The sequence below is a fragment of the Megascapheus bottae genome, chromosome 18 (genome assembly GCF_031878675.1).
Source record: "Megascapheus bottae isolate mThoBot1 chromosome 18, mThoBot2.hap1, whole genome shotgun sequence".
Classification (NCBI taxonomy): Eukaryota; Metazoa; Chordata; class Mammalia; order Rodentia; family Geomyidae; genus Megascapheus; species Megascapheus bottae.
In genome coordinates this window covers 40,647,730-40,659,202 of record NC_143526.1, presented here as the reverse complement: position 1 = coordinate 40,659,202, position 11,473 = coordinate 40,647,730, and positions in this window count along the sequence as shown.

Sequence of the window (11,473 nt, the reverse complement as noted above, 5' to 3'; positions counted from 1 at the left end):
CAGAGGCTGAGCTGAAGGTCACAGCTCCAGCCAGGGAAGTCTCATGGACTTTCCCGCCTGGGCTGGCCTTGAACCATGATCCTTAGTTCTCAGCTTCCTGAGTAGATTCGGATACAGCTTGAGCCACGGGATCCTGACTCCACGAGACTCCAGTATACTATTAAGAAAAGACCCCAAGTGGTACTGTGGCTCAAGTGGTAGTGTGAAACTCCAGCCTTGAGTACAAAGAGGTTCAAGGACAGTACCCAGGCCCTGAGCACTGTTCTTAGACTTTCTCAAGGCTAGAGCTCTACCACTTCAGCTACAGCACCACTTTTTCTGTCTGTGGTACTGAGGAATCAAACCCAGGACTTTATGCTAGGCAAGCACTCTACCAATAGGCCAAACCCCTGCTCCCCCCCATTAAAAAAGACTCTTGGGGCTAGGAATTTGGTCTGGTGGTAGCGTGCTTGCCTAGCATGCATGAAGACCCAGGTTCGATTCCTCGGTACCACATACATACAAAAAGCCGGAAGTGGTGCTGGGATTCAAGTAGAGCTCTAGGACAGTGCTCAGGCCCTGAGTTCAAGCCCCAGAACAGTGGGGGGGGGGGGCCTGGGAGCTCTTCACTGGCAGGATGATTGGTTAGCCTTGGGAGCAAAGCTGTCTCCTAACTGGTTTGGGCACTTCCACCCACTGCGTCGTCTGGGGACCATCCCTAGCAGTATCACCCAGGAGTGAGTTTCCAGCTGTGGACATGCCCTGGACCTGGGGGGAGCAGACCCCCCCCCCCGCCACCCCCTTGCTTCCAGGCTGAGCTCTGCCTGGGGAGAGAAACTGGCGTTGAGCCCCCCCTCACCTGCTCAGCGCCTGGCAGGTGACTTCAAAACCGCTGGCAACCTACTGGACAGTGCTCACAGGCTGCTCCAGGGGCTCCGGGATGTGGCACCTTCACTGCCCTGCTGCTGACTCACCGCCTGTCCCTGGGGCCCCAGCCCTCGGGACTGTCCCCAGGACTCAGAGAACTGGGATGAGGAGGCCTCTGCCAGGACCTTATTGTTGAAGGTGGAGACACAGCAGACACACAGGTGGCCTCTGTCCCCACTGAAGCCACAACCTAGAGTGCATTGCCACTGGAAAACAGCCCTGCCCATTCTGGGGTACCAGTAATCACTGCACAGTGGCTTTGATTGGCCTCAACCAGAGTCCTCCAGCTCTCAGCCTCCTGAGCAGCCAGGGTTACAGGTGTGGTCCTGCAAAACCACTGAAAATCAAGTGCTTCTGACGTGGTTTGGTACAGCAGCTGTGGTGGCCTGTGGCACTAGAAGGCAGATCAACTTGTGGCTCCGTGGGGACATTTTCAACCTCTTAGGAGGCTGCAAGTGGCCTCCACTCTGACCAAAACCGAGGCACATGGCAGGCACTGTTCTAGCTTGCCAGAGTCTTGCCCATAACTGCTTTGCTGTGCCGGTCCTGGGCTTGGATTCAGGTCCTTGCCTTCTCACTTGGCTTTTTCCCTCCTCGAGGCCAGTGCTCTACCACTTGAGCCACAGCTCCCCTCGCATTCTGCTGGTTCATTGAAGTCTCACGACTTTCCTGCCTAGGCTGGCTTTGAACTGCAATCCTATCTCAGCCTCCTGAGTAGCTAGGGTTACAGGCCTTACAGGTTACCTGTTAGGGTTTCAGGGATTCCAGGTTACCTGGCTGCCCCGCACCCCAGCTCCATTCCTGTCCACACTGCCGGCAGCCGGGAGGGTGGGTGGGTCGTCCCCTGCAGCACAGGCATCCCAGCTGCCCACTCCCCCAGGTGCGGATCGGGGCCACAGGTGCACTTTCTCTCCACAGCCTTGGGCTGCTGTTATCTTGGGGTCCCTGAGGCAGACTTAAGTGCCTCTTAAGGGATCAGGATGACCAGGGCAGTGGCCCAGAGACCATGACGTCACCCCACCCCCAGGATCCGCCCTTGACGCTGCTTCCTGTGACACAGTCACCTCCCAGACGCATTTGAGGCAAAAACCATTGTCTGGAAGTGAAGGCCAGGTAAGGCAGTGCAAACGCGCATGTGGCTGTCCCTCACGTCCCCAGGGCCTGCCATGCAGAGGAAGGCAGAGCTCGGGCTTATCACCGGGGCTCTATCACAACTGATAAACACCTGCTTAATGGTATCTGCCCTTCCACCCCACCCATCCCGCCCCAGCTGGAGGCCGACAGGGGCAAGGCCTGTGGCTTTGCCCCAGTCTCACCGTCTGGCGCACCGTAGGTAATCAATACGCGCTGTAGATGCCAGCGGTTCATGCCTATAATCCTAGAAACTCAGAGGCTGAGACCTGAGGATCACAGTTCGAAGCTAGTTAAGGCAGAAAAGTTGTGGGATTCTTATTTCCAATTCACAAACAAAAAGCCACCGGTGGAGCTGTGTGTGGCTCAAGTGGGAGAGTGCCAGCCTTGGGCAGAAAAAGATAGGGGAGAGGGCCAGGGCCCCGAATTCCAGCCTCAGTACCAACATCAAACACATAAATAACAATAGGGTGGAAGGGTGTGTGCTCTCCTGGCCAGCCAGGTGGGAGAGCTGCACGACCCTGGGCTGGATCCTTGGTCGCCGTGCCTTTCGGGATCCAGTGCACAGGTACTCATCTAGCTGAAATCCTTGCCTCATTTCACTGCTGGCAGAGCGGAAACACCCAACGCCAGCAGCTCCCGCTCGGAACCCTTGCGACTGAGAGCAGAGGATTTTGGTTCAAAGCTAGCCAGGGCAGGAAAGTCCCCATGAGACTCTTTATCTCCAACTAACCACTCAAAAACTAGAGGTAGCACCGTGGCTCCAGTGGTGGAGCGCTAGCCTTGAGCACAAAGAGGCCCAACCCCTGAGTTCAAGCCCCAGCCCTAGTTCCTTGCAATTGGTCCAGGCCTGTGTTCCCGCTGCGGCCAGCAGAGGGCACCCATGTGTCACAGATGGCGCAGGCCTCCAGTCGGCTTCCAGAGCTGGGCTCGGGAAGGACAGATGGGGACAGATGTGGCTGCTGGGCAGAGGTGGGGCAGTGACACATACACTTACTGCTGCCACCTCTTGATCCAGGTCAGAAGCCAGGCCACTCTAGAACTTGCCCAGATCAGTTCCTTCCTTCCTTCCTTTCTTCCCTCCCTCCCTCCCTCCCTCCCTCCCTCCCTCCCTCCCTCCCTCCATCATTTCATCATTCCAAGAGGCATTTATTGAATGATTGCTGCTTGCCAGGCCCTGCCCTAGGAAGCCACGGAGAAGCTGGCATTGGCACGAGGGAGGAGGTGGTCGCTGGTGCGGCTTCCCCGGCTGGAAGAGGACTTGCTGAGCCAGGCCTGAACTACCGGTGGTAGCTGGAGGCATTGGAGCAGAACAGCTGCTAGGGAGCCGCCCTCAGGCAGAAGGATGAGCTGGTAGCCTCCAGGGCCCCTCCGGTGGCTCAGTGGCCCCACCGAGCATGGGGACGTGGACATCGCCAGGCAGGAGGCCAGGGCCTGGCTAGCTCCTGGCTCCAGTCCCAGCCGTGGGAGCCAGGGACCCGCAGTCCCCCAAACACTGCAGCCTGGAGTCATCTCCCCTGCTCTAAAATCCCAGTGCTCCCAGCCCCCAGGTCCCCATCACCCCCCCCCCCCCAGGCTCTGGCCCCTGCACCACAGCAACTTGGAATGGAAGGAGTTTTCTTCCCGGATAATTCAGGCCAGAAGACAGGGCCAGCCACTTCCGGCCACACAGGCTCGTACCACACCCTGACCCCTTGCTTTGCAGACGCTCAGAGGCTCGGGCTGGGCCTCTGGCTGCTGACCCCCTCCTGCCCGGTCCCCAGATCAGGGCCAGCTTGGGGGAACCTGGCTTGTACACCAGGTCTCTCTCCCATAACCCCCAGGCAGGACACTGGCTCGAGGGCCCAGCTCTCCTCCAGGCCATCACCTCCCACTCCAAGGGAGGAGAGTGGGCCCAGTGTGAAGCAGAAATCCTGTCAGGCCCCTGGGGGTGGCACTCTGGGCGGTGATGGACAGGGAGGGAAGCCCAAGAGCAAGTGGCAAGGTAGGTCAATGAGGATAAATACTGACAGGGATGGGGAGGGACTGAAGTGCCACTGGAAATGAGATCTGGCCTGGGAGGGTGGCATTTGAGCAAAGAAGACGTGAGGGAGGGAGTGAGTCATTCTGACATCTGGGGGAAGAATGTCCAGACAGAGGAAACAGCCAGTGCAAAGGCCCTGAGGCAAGAGCATGCTGGACTTGGAGCAGTAGCCTGGAGGCCTGTGTGGCTGGAGGGGAGTGAGGCAGAGAGGCACAAGGGAGGGAAGTGACCCATGCCTCCCACAGTGGGGCCTGAATCCACCAGGCTGAAGCTGGACACATCACTCAAGGCCTGGGCTGTGATGAAATCATAACCACATGACCCTCAGCCTGGCCCTCTGGGACCCCAGGGAGGGAGCCAGCCAGGTATGGCTGTGTAGATGCCTGTGGGTCATGGTGGCCAAACCCCAGCGCGGCCTTGGGGGCTGTTCCAGGTGGGGGAAGACTCTGGAGGCAGAGAGAGGGCACCATTTTGCAAAGACATCCTGCAGGCTGGTGGTGAGCGGGGCTGGGCTCGCTGCAGCCCACCTAGTTGTGATGTCCTGGCCCTTTGCAGATGGAAGGGGTCCTGATTGAGGGGGCAGCTGTGGCTACAGAGTTGCGTGTGTATGTGTGTGTGTGTGTGTGTGTGTGCATGTGTGTGTGCGCATGTGTGTGCGCGTGTGCGTGCGTGCGTGTGTGTGCGCGCGCGTGTGTACGTGTGTGTGTGTGCGTGTGTGTGTGTGCGTGTGTGTGCGTGCGTGTGTGTGTGTGCGTGTGTGCGTGTGTGTGTGCGCGTGTGTGTGCGTGCGTGTGTGTGTGCGTGCGTGTGTGTGTGTGCGTGCAAACGTGCGTACGTGTATGTAATCCTGGCTACTTGGAGGCTGAGATCTGAGGTTCGAGGTTCAAAGCCAGCCCAGGCAGGAAAGTCGCAGGGAGACTCTTTACATTCAATGAACCTTTCAGAAACCAGAAGTGACACAGTGGTTCAAACTGGTAGAGTGCTAGCCTTGAGCCAAAGAGCTCAGGGAGAGCGCCTAAGCCCTGAGTTCAAGCCCCACCACTGACAAAGATGAAAAAGTCGCCTTGATTGGGTAAGACCAAAGAAACTGATCTTCCCGCAGTTCGGGGGGTCAGAAGCTGAACCCCGGGGCTGACTCCTGGGGACCCGCCCCCTCACTTTGCTCTCTGCAGGCCCTGGTCCAACCTCCTCCGTGGACCTCATCTTCACATTTTTAATGAATAAGAGAGACCCCATTTCCAAACCTGAGGGGACACAACTCAACACAAGCACCTACTGTGTGCCCTGAGATCGCAGGAGTGGCTTTGCAAAGCCCCTGTGCCCAAGGAGGCCCCGTGCTACATGGAGCCAGGGCAGAGATGCTGGCAATTACAGACATGATGCTTTAATTACCGAGAGGCTGCAGTCCAATCCACCACCCCCAGCTCTGGGCTGGGCTGAGGGCCCAGGCCTCCAGCAACCGCCGGCCTACGGCACTGCCTGGCCCAGCTCTGCCTCCACCCCCTGTCTTCTTCCTGAGTCTAACAGGGCTCAGAGCCGCCTCCTCCAGGGAGCCTCCCAGCCCACTTCTGTCAGTGCTGCCTCTGAGCGACCAAGGTCCCTGAGCCTCCTTCTGGGTTTAGCAGGTGTAGGGTTGGGCTTTCTATTCCTTACTTGGGGATTTTGTTTTTTCTTTTTTGGAGGGACTGGAGTTTGAACTCAGGGCCCTGGGTTTGCTAGGCAGGAGCTCTGTCACATGAGCCATGCCCTTTTCACTTTAGTGGCTGTTCTCAGGCTTTTCTTTCTCATCCAGCCTCCAGACTATCCCTCCCTCAGAGCTGGGATTACAGGAATGAACCACTGTGCCAGCCACTTGTTGAGATAATCTTGCAAAGGTTTTGCCTGCTTGGCTTCCCACGACAATCCTTCTGTCCTCCTGAGCAGCTGGGATTACAAGCGTGTGCCACGCCACTGGGCTAGGGAATTTATTTTTATTTTGGTCATGGGGCTTGAACTCAGGCCTAGGCACTGTCTGTGAGCTTCTTCACTCAAAGCTAATGTTCTACCACTTAGAGCCACAGTGCTAATTCTAGATTACCCACGTGAGGCACCAGAGAAACAACAATGCTCCTTTTTTGTTGTTTTTTAAAGAAAAAAAAAAAAGCATGGAAAAGTTGTACATTCGCTGTTCAACACCCCCCTCTCCACAAGCCCGTTGTCCAGAAAACCTCTCAGCCAAGCCTGTTACTAACTACTGAAAAGGCTGAAGTCTGAGGGTTGCAATTCAAAGCCAGCCAGTGTAGAAGTTTGTGGGACTCTTATCTCCAATTAACCAACAAAAAGCCAGACGTGGAGCTGTGATTCAAGGCGTAGAGCACCAACCAAAAGTGCAGGGACGCCCCCCCCCCCCGCCTTGTGTTCAAGCCCCAGGACCCAGACACAAGGACTAGAAAAGAAGGAAAGTTCTGGAGTGGTTGGGAAGAAGCCCCCCCCCCCCACGCAGGAGGTGGAATGGAGACCCAGGGCTGGGTGTCTCTGCAGGCTGCTGCGGCTCCGGTTTCTGGCCCGGGGCTGGGCTGAGCCTGGCTGCGGGCTGCTGGTGGCCAGGACACACTGGGAAGGCCACACTGGGGAGCAGAGCCAGGCGGCTGGAGCCAGGCGGCCTCCCGGGCCTCCTCGCAGCCGCTTTTGATAAAACCCCTGTGTGCGTGGGGCGGGAGCCCGGCCGGCTGGAGCCAGCGCACATCTGGAGGCCAGCACAGGCCCGGCCCGCGGCGGACAGCGGCGCCACGCCAGCCCCTCGCCCGGCCCTGGGTAAACAGGCCCGCGCCCACCCAGCTGCTCACCTTCCCCACAAGGCCGCCTTTCTTCTCTGAGGAGCCCTCCCACCCCACCCCGCCAGCCCTGCCAGCCCAGGGCCCAGCCACCATCCCCAGCCGGGGTCCTGGGCGCCGTGGAGGAGCCTGGAGCAGGCCCTGTGTGCCAGGCAAAGCCTGCACACTCCAGCGCCAATCCCGGCCTCGCTGGGTACGCTTGGGAAAATCCCTCTGAGCCTCTGTTTCCCCTCAGGGAGGGAGCACCCCAGTGGAATGGGATTCCAGAGTCCAGAATCCCTCCCTCCCCATCCAACCCTGTGCTGCTGTGGTCCCACTGTGTGCTGGGTACAATCCCAGCCCCCACCTGGAGCCCCTGCGCCACTCTGGATTTCTAGCTCTTTCCAGGCTTCCGTTTCCCTGGGGAGGGGGGGGTCTCCACCTGCTGCCACCCCCCCATCTGCCCCGCCCCCCATCCTGCCGGCCCCTGGCCTGCGAACCTGCTTACCAGGCCAGACCACCGCCATCTGGCACACAGAGCTGTTTATGGAGCAGTCGGTGGGGCTGGGGCGGCCTGGAGGCGTCTGGAAGCCATTAGCAGCCAGGCAGGAGCACACGGAGTTCGCAACACCCCCTGCGCGGTACCACCCCTCCCCACACACTGGAGGACTCCCCATTCTTGCCTGGCTCCCCAGCTCGGACCTGCTCCAAGGCCGGCAACTCAGAACAGTGGCGACAGAGACAGCAGGGTCCCCCGTGGAACAGGCACACGCAGGGGTACAGGCCAGCCCCGAGAGTGGAAAGCGGCCCCTCCACCTCCCTCCAACAAGGCCAGGGCAGGACCTCCCTGGCTCCCTTGAGCCCTGCCCCAGCCTTGATGTCCTCTCCCTAAGCCCCGGCCTCAATTTGCAAGCCTCCTGCCTCTGCCTCCTGAGTGCTGGGATTACAGACCTGCGCCACCATGCCCGGCCTGTTTCTGCCTTGCTCTACATGTCCGCTCATTTCACCATTGCTCCTTCCCCTGCTTCACCACCAGGCCCATCTGACCGTGGCTGTCTCCACTTGTGATAAGAAAGCAAAGCACAGCAGGCTGGCTGAGCTCGACCCACGGCCTCCGTCACCAGCCAGCCTCTCGGGAGGTGCTGTCATCACTGTCATCATCACCATCTTCTTCCTCCTTCTCCTTCTCCTCCTCCTCTTCCTCCTCATCACCATCATCACCATCTGCATGGAGGTAGCAGAGCTCCAGTCTTGCACAAGAAAGCTCAGGGACAGTACCCTGGTCCTGAGTTCAAGCCCCAGAACCAGCACAAAAGCTAAAAGGAACCAAAAACCAAAAACAAAACCTGAACAAAGGAAATGCACCACTTAATTCTGCCTGCCCTGGGACTTGAACTCATGGCCTTATACTCTCACTTTGCTTTTTAGTGCTCTACCACTTGAGCCAGAGCTCCATTTCTAGCCTTTGAAGCTGGTTAACTGGAGATTCGCATCTCACAGACTTTCCTGCCACGGCTGGCTTGAAACCTCCATCCTTAGAGCTCAGCTTCCTGCGTAGCTGAGACTACAGGCATGAGCACCACCACCTGGCAAGCCAGGACTGGGGTTCTGAAAGAGGAAACCCCGGGGCTCTGAGCAAGTGCCTAGGCAGGAAGCCGACTGAGGAAGTGACACGGGCTGCACACCTCCCAGAGGAAGCCAGTTCCCGGCAGGGCACACACGGGGCAGAGGCAGGAAGCCCGTCACCACCCTGGAAGCCGAGCTGGGCAGGAGCGCCCCGCAGCCCTGATTTTCTGCTCTCTGTGGGAAGGGAGCTGTACCTTCCAGGCAGGGATGCAGGAAATTTCTCTGGGAGCCTGTGGGCCCTGGGGCCACTGGCCTTTCCCCACCCCCTTCCAGGTCCCAGCTCCTCCCAGGCCCTGAGGGTGGGGAGGGGTCCCTGCACAGGTGCTCAGGGGGAAGTGTCTTTGGAGTTCCATCCATCTCCAGACTGCCTCAGTTTCCTCATCTGCACCTCTGGGCTACAGATCAGGGCTCAGGATCCCTCCATTTCCAGAAATCAACCTCTGGGCTAAGAGTGGAGAATCTCAGGACAGAGAGGCTTGTGCAGACATGGGGCATTTGGAAGGAAGCCCTGTGATTCGTTACAAGGGGACAGGCCAGGCCCCTGACCCTTTCATGGCAGGGGAAGGTCTATAATCCCAGTGACTCGGGAGCCTGAGATCTGAAGATGGCAGTTCAAAGCCAGCCGGGGCAGGAAAGTGCATGAGTCTGTGAATTCCACAACCACTGGGCAGTGAGAAGTAGAATCATGGCTGGGGTGGTCGAGTGCAAGCTCAGCCCTGAGGCCCTGAGTTCAAGCTGCACAATTCACACACACACACCCTGTGAAGAGGGAAAAAGGCAGAGTGGAGGGGGTGTAGAGGGGGGGGTGTGGGGAAGGGGGGTGTGGAGAGGGGATAAGAGTGGCCCTTGGAGGCCCGGGACTGGAGGAGTGTGGGGAGAGGAGCTGAGGAGGGTTGGTGTGCTTAGAGACTGCCCGGTGCCCTGGGGCAGAAGCAGAACAGGCTGGGCCAGGAGCAGCCAGGAGAGTCCAGCACGGCGGAGCTGGCTCCCAGCATGCTCAGCTGCCCTGCAGCCCATCCTCCTGCCTCTGTAGATCCAGGATGTCGGAGGCCAGCCTCCCTCCCCCAAAGAAAGCCCTTCCAGAAACTTCTGCGAGGCCACCCTGTACCGCTGGCGACCAGTGAAGGGACACGGAGGCGCACAACGGCAGAGTGGCCTGCCCAAGGCCACACAGCAGTGAGCAGCAGGTCTGGGTTCAAGCTCAGCACAGCCCTCCCGGGAAGCGGCCTCACCGGCCGCATCCTCGCTCAGCCCCCTCTGCTCTTGGCCTGGGAGCCGAGTGTGAGGTGAGGGCCGGGCCCTCGCTGACCTCTCTGGCGGGGTGGTGGCTCCAAGGTCCTGGGGCAGGACTCGGAGGTGGACAGAGCGCGTGCCCAGGGGACCCCAGCCTGCCCGCGGCATCCTGCCTGAAACAAAACAGGAAATGTCAGCCGGTCCCTCATCCCGTCAGGCCCGTGGGAAGATGGCCGGCACCTCAGCTCCCGGGCCTCGCCCAGCCTGGACGGGGCCCCTGGGCCCGGCAGCCGCGTGGCCCCCAGAGCCAGTTGTAGACGATGGGAGGGAGATGGTGAGGCTGTGCGGAGGCCGCCAGCTGGCTTCTGGAACCATCCGAGGCCCGGCCTGGATGTCCCTTGGCTCAAGGCCACTTTGCAGCTCCTGTGTCGGTAAAAGAGGCAGAGAATTGACCCACGCAACTGAGTGGGCGGCGTCCGTGGATGGGACACAGGACATGGAGCCTCTGCAGCCTCCCTCCGAGGTGCCAGGGCCACCCCACACCCAACACCCGCTCATCGCTCCATCTGTCTCACGGAGTCTCTTGCTTGGAGGCCAGGCTGGGCCTTGCACTGGGCCCCTGTCCCCAGCTACTGAGTTTATGCGGACCTCTGTCATTAGGGTCCCCGCTCCTCACTTGTCCCCACCTGTGCACATTCCAGACCAGAAGCCAGAGTCCCGCCCTCCCTCTCTTCCTCCCTCCCATGGGCGCCGGTGGGGGCCCTGGCTCCAGCTGAGGTCTGCAGGCCACAGGGCTCACGTAGTCTCAAAATGGGGTGCCTGGGCCATGATGGGCTTTGGCTTGCTTGAGGATGGGAGCCTGGGGCTCCGAGCAGAGGATCAGGGAGGGTGGTCTCCCATGGGCTCTGGGTTCTCCCATTGCTCTGACTCCACCCCCACTGCAGCCCAGGAAATGGAGCTGGACAGGACCCTGGCCAGCCACGGGGCTCAGCCGGGGGCTGGGCCCAGACCTGCTCCCGGGCAGGTGCTGGACGCTACCCCCCCTCCCTGCAGGGCCGGCTCTCCACCTGCATGGTCGGCCTCCATGCTTCCCATGACACTGTTGCTACACCGTAATTATAAATCATAACAATCGCATTCCGTGGCCAGAGGCTCCAAGCAGCCAGGGTGGAACTGACCCAGGTCCAGCCTGGGACGGCTGGGTGGGGGAGGGACGCCGCTGCTCAGCACACCTGGTGGGGGAGGGGCCAGAGGGCCCAGAGGGCGTCAGAGCTCTGCCCAGATGTGACCGGAAACAGGTGGTCCAGGGCTTCCTTGCAAGACAAGTGGGGAAATTGAGGCAGCTCGTCTGGACCTGCTCTAGCCACGCTGAGACCCCAGAGCCTGTCTGCGCAGAGGGACCTCCGGGTCCCCACGCTGGGCCAGCATGGTCATGCAGTGGTCATTTCTGAGCTCCGCCCACACCCTGCTACCTGAGGCACAGCAGGTTAGCCACACTTCCGTGTCCTGGCCCCGAGAGTTGGCCTGTGGGTCTGATCTCAGCCCTTAGGCCAGGAGGGGGAGGCTCACCACCGCAGGCCACGTCCCTGGGTCTCCCATTCCCTTGCACACGTCCAGCCAGGCCTGGCCACCCCAGGGCCTTTGCCCCACTTCCCTCCCTCTACAGCCTCCAGGCCCTGCAGTTCTACCGGGATGTTTCTCGAGTCTTTCCACGCTGGTTTCCCAGGTCTGCAGGCGGGCCCACGCGGCTGGGTTTTCTCCC